This window comes from Bos javanicus, chromosome 1 (genome assembly GCF_032452875.1).
Source record: "Bos javanicus breed banteng chromosome 1, ARS-OSU_banteng_1.0, whole genome shotgun sequence".
NCBI classification, from domain to species: Eukaryota; Metazoa; Chordata; class Mammalia; order Artiodactyla; family Bovidae; genus Bos; species Bos javanicus.
Window position 1 is genome coordinate 148,136,063 of NC_083868.1, and position 10,057 is coordinate 148,146,119.

General features: G+C 47.0%; 1 long non-coding RNA gene across 1 annotated transcript in view; it reads right to left on the reverse strand.

Moving 5' to 3' along the window:
- The window catches only part of LOC133251704 (uncharacterized), a 114,213-nt gene extending 105,671 nt beyond the window's left edge, over positions 1–8,542 (reverse strand). Inside the window, exon 1 of the long non-coding RNA XR_009737749.1 lies at positions 8,371–8,542. This is a non-coding gene — a long non-coding RNA (uncharacterized LOC133251704). The remainder of the gene's footprint in view (positions 1–8,370) is intronic.
- Between the last annotated feature and the right edge of the window lie 1,515 nt (positions 8,543–10,057).

Here is a 10,057-nt window from a genome sequence, read left to right on the forward strand (position 1 = left end):
AGCAAATCCATTAATGAACACACTGCACTACTGAGCGGGTGTGAGGTGCTTCCTGCACAGCATGTGAATAATCCACAATTTTCCATTCCCTCTCCTGTTTCAGTTGTACCTTCCTTTCTCATGTCTGTCTGTTCCTTCATCCCTGACCTGTTTCCTGTCTTCCTTGAGCAGTAAGATGGTCCTGGATGGTCCCTCAAGGGTGGTCACGTGACAGCTACAACCACAAGTATGCCTTTCCCTCCAGCCCCGCTGAACCCCCACAGAAAGTGGACAGACTTCTGAGCACTGCTGCGCCTGCAGGCAGAGAGATCCAAGTTCAAATCCAGCCTGCTCACTTCTTCTTTGTATGAAGTTTGAGAGTTGCTTGACTTCTCTGAGATTTCATTTCCTAGTCTGCGAAATGAGGATGGCAACTTGCTTGAGAGTGTTACCGAGGATCAGAGGAAACAATCAGTATAAAGTTCCCAGCACCATGCCTGGCACAGAATAGGAACTTCCTAAGAGTGTGTTTCCTTTGCTCTTTCTCCTGAGGGAGAAACTGACTCCTCTCAGATCTCCACGATTTAATCCTACATCTACTTATATCAGCCTTTTGATGGACAAAACCGCATCCTTAGGTCTGTAGGGGACACAAATGATTGGACAATGTAGCTGGGGAGGCAAGACATTCACACAGGGAAAAGTTAGCAGGTTTATTAACTAGATGTGTAAATATCCAAGTGTTTAATTAATATAAGCCATGAAAAGTTTGTTAGTTGCTCAGTATCTGACTTTTTGTGACCCTATGGACTGTAGCCCACCAGGCTCCTCTGTCCTTGGGATTTCCCAGGCAAGAATCCTAGAGTGGGTTGCCATTTCCTACAAAGTGTCATAAGAGGTACTCATGGCTCTGCAAACATCATCTGCTAATGCCCTCAAACTTCTAAATGGGTGGTGTCAGCTTCTTATTGGGAATCTCACCTTACTCAGCTCACATGTGCTGCGGCCTAGATGAACAATGCCTTTCAAAAATCTCACAATAGAGGGTATCATTTAGCAAATGTATAGAAATATTGAATCGCTATCATATGCACTTGGAACTAGTACAGAGTTGTAGGTCAATTACACTTCAATTGTTTTAAAAAAGAGAGAAAATAAAGGATGTAATTACAGTATTCTAATAGGTTCTGTCTGCAGTGAATAACAGTTACATTATTATTATCTTGCAAACACTAATTATTGGCATAATTAAAAATAGGATAATTTGGGGGAGAGAATGAGGAAGGAGAGGTGGACTAAATCTTCATCTCTTATAACATTGATAAATTTAAAAATTGCTTTTTTCTTTTCTCTTTATTGTATCTATATAAGATGACAGATGTTAACTAAACCTATGGTGGTAATCATTTCACAATTCACATAAATCAAACCATCATACTGTACACCTTAAACTTTTACAGCAATGTTTGCCAATGATTTCTCAATAAAACTGGGGGGAGGGGGTGGAAATCTAACAAAGCTCCAGCCAGCATTCCCAAAGGAGAACATGATTTATAGTGTGATCGCATCACAGTAAGTATGCAAAAATATGCAAAGTTGCATATCAGCATAATATGTCCACTGGCTGAAGATTCTCATATCAAATGACATATTCAAAGGCCAAGATAAAAGCAAAACAAATTAATAGTGACTAGGTCAAAATGTTCACTTCATCTTCTTTACCAAACTCTCCAGGTACATGGGCTTCCCTGGTGGCTCAGCTGGTAAAGAATCTGCTTGCATTTCGGGAGACCTGGGTTTGATCCCTGGGTTGGGAAGATCCCCTGGAGAAGGGAACAGCTACCCACTCCAGTATTCTGGCCTGGAGAATTCCATGGACTATATAGTCCATGGGGTCGCAAAGAGTCAGACACGACTGAGGGACTTTCACTTTCTGGGTACATGGAAATGGAATGGCAGGTTGATTATTTTTCAAACTTTAAGGTAAACACAAGCCAATAGTGTGACACAGTTGCCAAAAAATACAATGAGATCTCAGGCTGGATGAATTAATAGAAGTATAATGTCATAAACAAAGGAGGTGACAGATCTCCAGATGTGAGCACTGTGTGGGGTCCACAGTGTGGCTGAATGACCCCTGCAGGAGGTGACTGTGTCCCTCCTTCACATCAGAAAGCAGTGAGGACAGTCAGACGATAAGACAACACAGACACCAGTGTCATCTTTAAACACAGAAAGGACCTCCGTATGGAGAGACCTGGATTTGTTCATATCGTTCCAAAGGATAACACTGAGACTATGAGGCACAATTGATAGGGAGCTGATTTTTAGCCAAATGCAAGGGAGGCCTTTCCCACAAAGAAGGCTATTCAAAAACTGGAACCATCTCATGAGGTGGTGGGCCCTCCTAGCACTGAAATTTTCCTACAAAGGTGTCTTTCCACTTTTTTTTTTTTTTTTGGCTGTGTGGAACTTTAGAGGAACGTGAGATTCTTCAAGCTTCAAGTCAGGTCCTCCCTGAGGACAGAAAGGTTAGGCCGGGTGGCCTCAAATGACTGCATACAAGCTAACCCAAAATTCTAGCTTCCTTGTATAATATGTTCCCCTATTACAAAGGTTAAGAATTTCCCCAGCTCAGATTTTAACAACATGATGGACATGAGTTTGAGTAAACTCTGGCAGTTGGTGATGGGCAGGGAAGCCTGGCTGATGGGGTCCCAAAGAGTCAGACACGACTGAGTGACTGAACTGAACCAAACCAGATCACTAAGGTTCCCACTCTTTCTTCCCCCAACTGGGAAAAGATCCTGTGCTCACCCGCTTTTGTTGGGTTCTGCCCCCACCCGTACCCCCACCCCCATCCCCAAAGTCACACCAGCACTCTTGCTAAAAGCTGCGGACTGTCAACCTCATCGTTTATAATGCAGAAAGAGAACCATTGATTTTGTTCTGATCAGTCATCATAAGGCCTCTCTCTCACATGTACTTAAAACACTGCAGTTTCTCCAAAAACAGGAAGCTTTCCTTTCTATGGGAGAGTCTCAGTAGCTCTCTGAACAGACACCAGCTGGGCCAACAGTGCAGAGAATTTCAGGGGGCTGCCAGAGGACCACCACGCGCTCAGCCGCCACCCAGCAGCTGTCCGCCCAGTGGCCAGATTACAAACGGCGGTGGAGTGATTCCTTTTGATCTAACAGGGATGCTTCTGTTTCTGAAGAGGACGTTCCAGCTAGCTTTATGATTAGTCACAAAGCTCGAAAGTGATAAATGTTCCATCGCATCAGCCCGTGTGTCTCTCTTCCAGGACTAGGACTGCTCGGAGCCTGAGCATCAGCTCTGCAACAAGAAATAGAATCACAGCTGGCCTCCAGGTAAGGGGCCGGCACGAAGGGCTTCCCCACCCCCACCCCCCACCAAGTCCTCATTTCTCCGCAGCCTTCACTGCCCACCCTGTGCAGCCCTGCCCGGGGGATAAGGCCTTCTGTCCTTTGCAGCATTAAGCAGGTCAACACAGAAGGCAACACGCATGAAAGCATAGCTCACCTCTTGCTCCTAAGAATTCCTAGAATCCTTAGAATTCCCAGCAGCTGTTTAACAGGGTATATTTCCTGGTGGATCAGACAATAAAGAATCTTCCCACAAAGCAAGAAACCCAGGTTCTATCCCTGGGTGGGAAAGATCCCCTGGAGGAGGGCATGGCAACCCACTCCAGTATTCTTGACCTGGAGAAGTCCATGGACAGAGGAGCCTGGTGGGTTGCAGTCCATGGGGTCGCAGAGAGTCAGACACGACTGAGTGACTAATACCCACACATGCCCACCCACCTTCTCTGATTGCTGAGGCTGGATGAGATGGGGTGAAGATAAGATGAATGAACAATTCCTGTGAGATGGAAGACTGTTGAATAACCAGTTGGCATTCTCCCCTTAAGGAATGTTCTAGTGTTGGGGCAAGGCAGATTTGAGAAGGGCTGCAGCCTCCTCGTGTGCTGGGGGAAGCAGGCTGCTGCCGCTGCTACGTAGCTTCAGTTGTGTCCCCAGCTCTTTCTGACTCTGTAGGCCGCCAGGCTCCTCTGTCCACAGCATTCTCCAGGCAAGAATACTGGAGTGGGTTGCCATGCCCTCCTTCAGAGAATCTTCCCGACCCAGGGATCAAACCCGCATCTCTTACGTCTCCTGCATTGGCAAGCAGGTTCTGGGAAAAGCCACCAGGGAAACCCAGGCAAAGCAAACTGGTCAGAGGCTTTTGCTATGCAGAGTTTCCTTGTAGTTGGCTCTGGGAGTATCCCCAGCTCAAAGCACCAGCAGGCACTGCAGCAAAAGGAACTGGAACAGGGTCTTCATGCAGGTCTGACCCCAGGCACAGTCAGCCCTCCAGACAGGCCACAGTGAAATTGGAGCCTGTCTCCTCTGGGTGGTGGGACCGCTTGACTACTTGTTCTGCAGGAGGAAGTAGGAAGCTACATCTTTATGTGGCATCTTCTCATTAAGTGGAGTCAAAGCCCTTTTCTATCCCTGGATATTGTGGTTGCCTTGACTGGGTAGTGTCTTTACATTCCAAATTGCCAGCTACAAACACTTTTATTTATTTTCAATCTGTCTTTATACATGCTGGAACACACTCAAAGGAAGCTGAGCCTCATTCTTTTTCTGGGAGGTGCCAAGTTCAGGCTGCAGAACCCTGACCACATTACTAATGTTGGGTCCACCTGGGCCAGGTCTTAATGCTGAACGCTGACCAGAGGCTTTTAAATAAATACAGGACTCAGTGAAAACAGAAGAACTATTAAACCCTTCTTGTAAACAGAAAGCTAAATTCTATGTATATTGGTTTTCTCTTGTTGCATTAATCGTTCAGTCATGTCTGACTCTTTGTGACCCCATGGACTGTAGCTCACCAGGCTCCTCTGTCCACGGGATTTCTCAAGCAAGAATACTTGAGTGGGTTGCCATTCCCTTCTCCAGGGGATCTTCCCGGCACAGGGATTGAACCCCAGTGTCCTGCCTTACAGGAAGATTCTTTAGCATCTGAGTCACCAGGGAAGCCCATTAGAAGGTGACTTAGGCATTGGTGACATCCACATCGGAAACTCACGTTTATCAAGAAACTGATATCAACAAGGCGTGAGACCCGGAGCAACAAGGAGCTGTCTCCTCTTCTTTGAAGAGAGGAAAGGAGCCGAGCTCAACAAGGACAGAATCTGGAAAGACGTGGTGGGGAGAGACAGCGGGAGGCAGGTGGGAGCTTTCTTTGTTCACAGAAAAGCACACGTGAGCAGAGAGGGCACAGGTGATGAAGGCAGCCTCGGAGAAGCCTCATTCGACCGCCACCGAGACCCAGGGACCGTGTCTCACCTTCTCTCCACGCTCCGCCTTTGCCCTTTCTCTGCTCTCCCAGACCTTCAGGGGGAAGCCCCTGGGTCGTGGGGCGGTGTCCAAGCTCCAGGCACCCGTGTCCTGTCCCTGGACACAGCAGGGGGAGCCGCCGACTTCCCTGGGTGAGGGCAGCACACTGGCAGCGATGGTCCAGACCCACGCTTGCGCCAGTTTCTACCTGCTGCCCCTGGAGGGCCGCCCTGGTCATCCGCTCTGGATCTGACCCCAGGGACCCTGCACTTCCTGTCCTCTGTACCCTGCATCCTAGGGACCTAACTTTTGGTTTTTCCTTACGTGTTGCCCCTAGTTTTCTTTCTGTATCAATTGCAGATCTTCCTCACCTGTGTCTGTTTCCCTTAGATTGACAAGTGTCCACAGCCACCTTGGGCTTCCCTGGTGGCTCAGCTGGTAAGGAATCCACCTGCCATGCAGGAGACCTGGGTTCGATCCCTGGGTTGGGAAGATTCCCTGCAGAAGGGAAAGGCTACCCACTCCAATATTCTGGCCTGGAGAACTCCATGGACTCTATTAGCCCATGGGGTCGCAAAGAGTCGGATACAACTGAGCTACTTTCACTTTCACAGACTGTAAAGAATCTTCCCACAAAGCAAGAGACCTGGGTTCTATCCCTGGGTGGGGAAGATCCCCTGGAGAAGGGAATGGCCAACCACTCCAGTATTCTTGACCTGGAGAATTCCATGGACAGAGGAGCCTGGTGGGCTGCGGTCCATGGGGTCACAGAGAGTGGGACATGACTGAGTTACTAATACCCACACATGCCAACCCACCTTCTCTGATTGCTGAGGCTGGATGAGATGGGGTGAAGATAAGATGAATGGATGACTCCTGTGAGATGGACTGTTGAATAACCAGTTGGCATTCTCCCCTTAAGGAATGTTCTAGTGTTGGGGCGACACAGGTTTGAGAAGGGCTGCAGCCTCCTTTCACTCACTTTCACAGCCACTTTGCTGAAAACCTGAGCAAAGCCCAGAGCTCTGGCTCCCTCTCCATCCCCTGTGCTCTCTCTGACAGCCATATGCTCCATGGCAGGCAGTGCCCTGCGTGTTCCAGGAGAGGGATCATTGGGGAGAGGCGTTTCTCTGCTGGGTTCCAAGCTGGAAATGTTTCCTTTCATGTGGAGCCATAAATACTATGACGTGTTGGGAAGGGAAAGTCAACAACAGCTGGCATGAGATGTGAAGGCAGGGAGAGGATCCCTCTGTGAGTCCCCAACTTTGAACTTAGATGACTGAGTGGATGGCAGGTGAGAGGAAATAGACAAAAGAGAAGGAGATGTGGGTGGACATCCATGTGGAATCTTCCCTCAAAGGTAACAGCTACCTGGAATGTTGTTAATCATCCCCTTGCTTCATCACGGGGCTTCCCTGGTGGCTCAGCTGGTAAAAAATCTGCCTGCAGTGTGGGAGACCTGGGTTCGATCCCTGGGTTGGGAAGATCCCCTGGCAAAGAGAATGGCTACCCACTCCAGTATTCTGGCCTGGAGAACTCCATGGGCTGTACATAGTCCCCAGGGTCACAAAGAGTCGGACACGACTGAGTCACTTCCGCTTTCACTTTGCTCCACCATATGTATAAGTAGTGAATTGGTAAATGCTTAACAATCAGTTCTCCAAAAATTAAATGTGTGCCTGCATCCTCCCAGCTTGTTGTAAGTTTTTTGATACAAAGAATTATAGCACCCAATTTACAAATTATAATAAAATATATATAATATCCCTTATCGTAAATCTATACAGTCAAATGATTCTCAAAGAATGTTTTTGTTGATTTTTGCCAAACCTTCATAATTGCCACCAACGTATGATTGCAACCGATGAACCAACATAGTTTCAGGATGAAGGTGGGTTGATGTTTGTTTTTACATTGATCAGTAAAAAAAGCAAAATGACAAAGACACATGGTAGAAAATCACTTTTTCATCAATCATGAAAGCAACTGCTTTGTTGAATCAGATAGCTTTCAAATACTAGAAGACTGTTTCCTCAATTTCTGTGTGATTCACAATGTCACAGACATGACAAGCTTTTCAGCTTAATCCGTTTATCATTACTAACATTTTGCCCACCATTCTGTTATGTCGGTCTGATCAGCCAAAACCATCAAGCCCTGATGTGCAGCATTTGCCAATTTCTTTCATATAAATAGTGGCCCATTTCAAGCTACCAAGGTGATGTCACTGAATGATAAATCGTAAAGAGATCCAAGTAGCACGCCAGTTTATAGGATCTTCACCACACAGATGCAACAGATATAATAACCTCCAAAGCACAGATAATAGTATAAGAAGTACAATAATTAAGAGGTGATGAGTCAGAGTATTTATTACTGTCCTCTTTGCTATAATTTACTTTATTGTAAGTTTATATGATTTAATTTTTTAATAACAGCTGTGTTTAACAACTGACTTGCTAAATTCCTGAGAATTTAACTAATGGATTTCACAAGCCAGTTTCTCAAGCTAGCTCTGGCACACCATTGCCTGAATGTTCAAACAATACGTTCAGTTTTGTTCCTAATAAAAAATGGCACCATGTTGGAAATTCCCTAGTGGTCCAGTAATTAGGACTCTGTGCTCTCAGGGCCTGGAGAAGGCGATGGCACCCCACTCCAGTACTCTTTCCTGGAAAATCCCATGGACGGAGGAGCCTGGTGGGCTGCAGTCCGTGGGGTCGCGAAAAGTCGGACACAACTGAGCAACTTCACTTTCACTTTTCACTTTCATGCATTGGAGAAGGAAATGGCAACCCGCTCCAGTGTTCTTGCCTGGAGAATCCCAGGGATGGGGGAGCCTGGTGGGCTGCCGTCTATGGGGTCACACAGAGCCAGACACGACTGAAGTGACTTAGCAGCAGTAGCAGCAGCAGCAGCTCTCATGGCCAAGAGCCCAGGTTCAATCCCTGGTCTGAGAACTAAGATGTCACAAGCGTGTGGTGCAGCCAGAATAAAAAATGGACCATGTTGTAAGTAATCTCTTGGGAGCTGCTTTGTCACTCACCTTTGTGTTACTCTTGTCTCAGGACACTCAGCACCATCCCATCCCCTTCGGTCTCATCTCTGTCACAGGAAGTAGAAGCCTGAGGACCACAACTCCCAGAATCCCTTGCTAACAGGATCCTGTTCTGTGACCATTGACGGGTGGGCACTGGGGACAAAGGCGGATGTCACTCTTCCTTAGGCAGCAACGGTGTCTCCGGTAGCCATAGCAGCTTCCTGCTGTATCCTGGTTTCCAAGGAGCACCCCCACTTCTGGATTTCACCCCCCTCCCATCCCTTCCAACAATTTCATAGGACTTGATTTCCTGTCCTAAATCCTCCTGCTGGGACTATATAGAGGGTTTCTGGGCTTCAGGTTAAAAGAATAGGATTTATTCATGCTGATGCACATAGCCTAAGACCAGTTTTCACTGTAGCATAATAGTCCATGCTCTGATGGTATCACATAGGATTCTCCATAGTTAGGCTCCAGTTTACATACTGCCTGCCCACCTTTGACACTTTCAGTACAGCCAGTACTGCCTAGATGATACTGCCACAGGCAACACATGACCATGCCCTGGTGTTTGCCCACATGGTCCTCACGCTCACTCACTGAACTCATCATTCCTGCTCTTATCACCTCCTCCATCTTCTTCCGTGGATGGATCCTGGATCCTGCTTTCCAGTCCATCAACCTTGGCCAAACATGCTATCAGGTATTAAAGGAGGGTCTGTTGGTGATAGTATTCAACCCTGAATATTCACTGGAAAGACTGATGCTGAAGCTGAAGCTCCAATACTTGGCCACCTGATGTGAAGAGTCGACTCACTGGAAAAGACCCTGATGCTGGGAAAGATGGAACGCAGGAGGAGAAGGGGACAATGAAGGATGAGAGGATTGGATGGCATCACCAACTCGATGGATATGGGTTTGAGCAGACTCCAGGAAATAGGGAAGGACAGCAAAGCCTGGTATCCTTGGAGGTCCATGGGGTCACAAAGAGTAGGAACAAATGAGCAACTGAACAACAACTGTAATGGGTGATAAAGAAGTCTGGTTCCTGTGGGTCAGGACAGGGTTGCAGTCACAGCATGGAAAAAAATCATATAATAAAAATGTAGCTCATCTGCTCACAGTAAATTACCATGAAAGTTGACAACTGTGCCCTGAGGAGGCAACCTCAGTCCCCTTTTCCCCCAGCACTGAGAACCACCGGTGTAGCCCATCCAAAGGGTGAGAGTGAGAACAAGCAAAGAGGCCGTCACTAAATTATAATCTAGCATCGTCCAGGACTTTAATGCACTGGATAGAGATCTAAGCATCTGCACTGCCTTTTCACAGCTAACAGTAAACAGAACTGTGACAGCACCATAGAAGCCGCTGGGTTGGGGCATCAGTTAGATCTCTCCAGTCACACCCTCTAGGAATCGGAGGGGTGGGTGTGTAAATGGCTCACCCAAATGGAATAGTCTGGACTTGAACCCAGAACTGTGGGTTTCCAACCCTCTGTTCTGAAGTAATAGCCTGCTCTTATAATCCTACAAAGAAAGGGGAAGACAGACTGGGGGTTAAAATTAAGGCAATGGAAAATCAAGTTGACCCTTAAGGGAAAAAAAAAAAAAATTACATATCAATACTAGTACCTGGTGGCTCAGATGGTAAAAAATCTGCCTGCAATCCAGGAGACCTGGGTTCAATCCCTGGG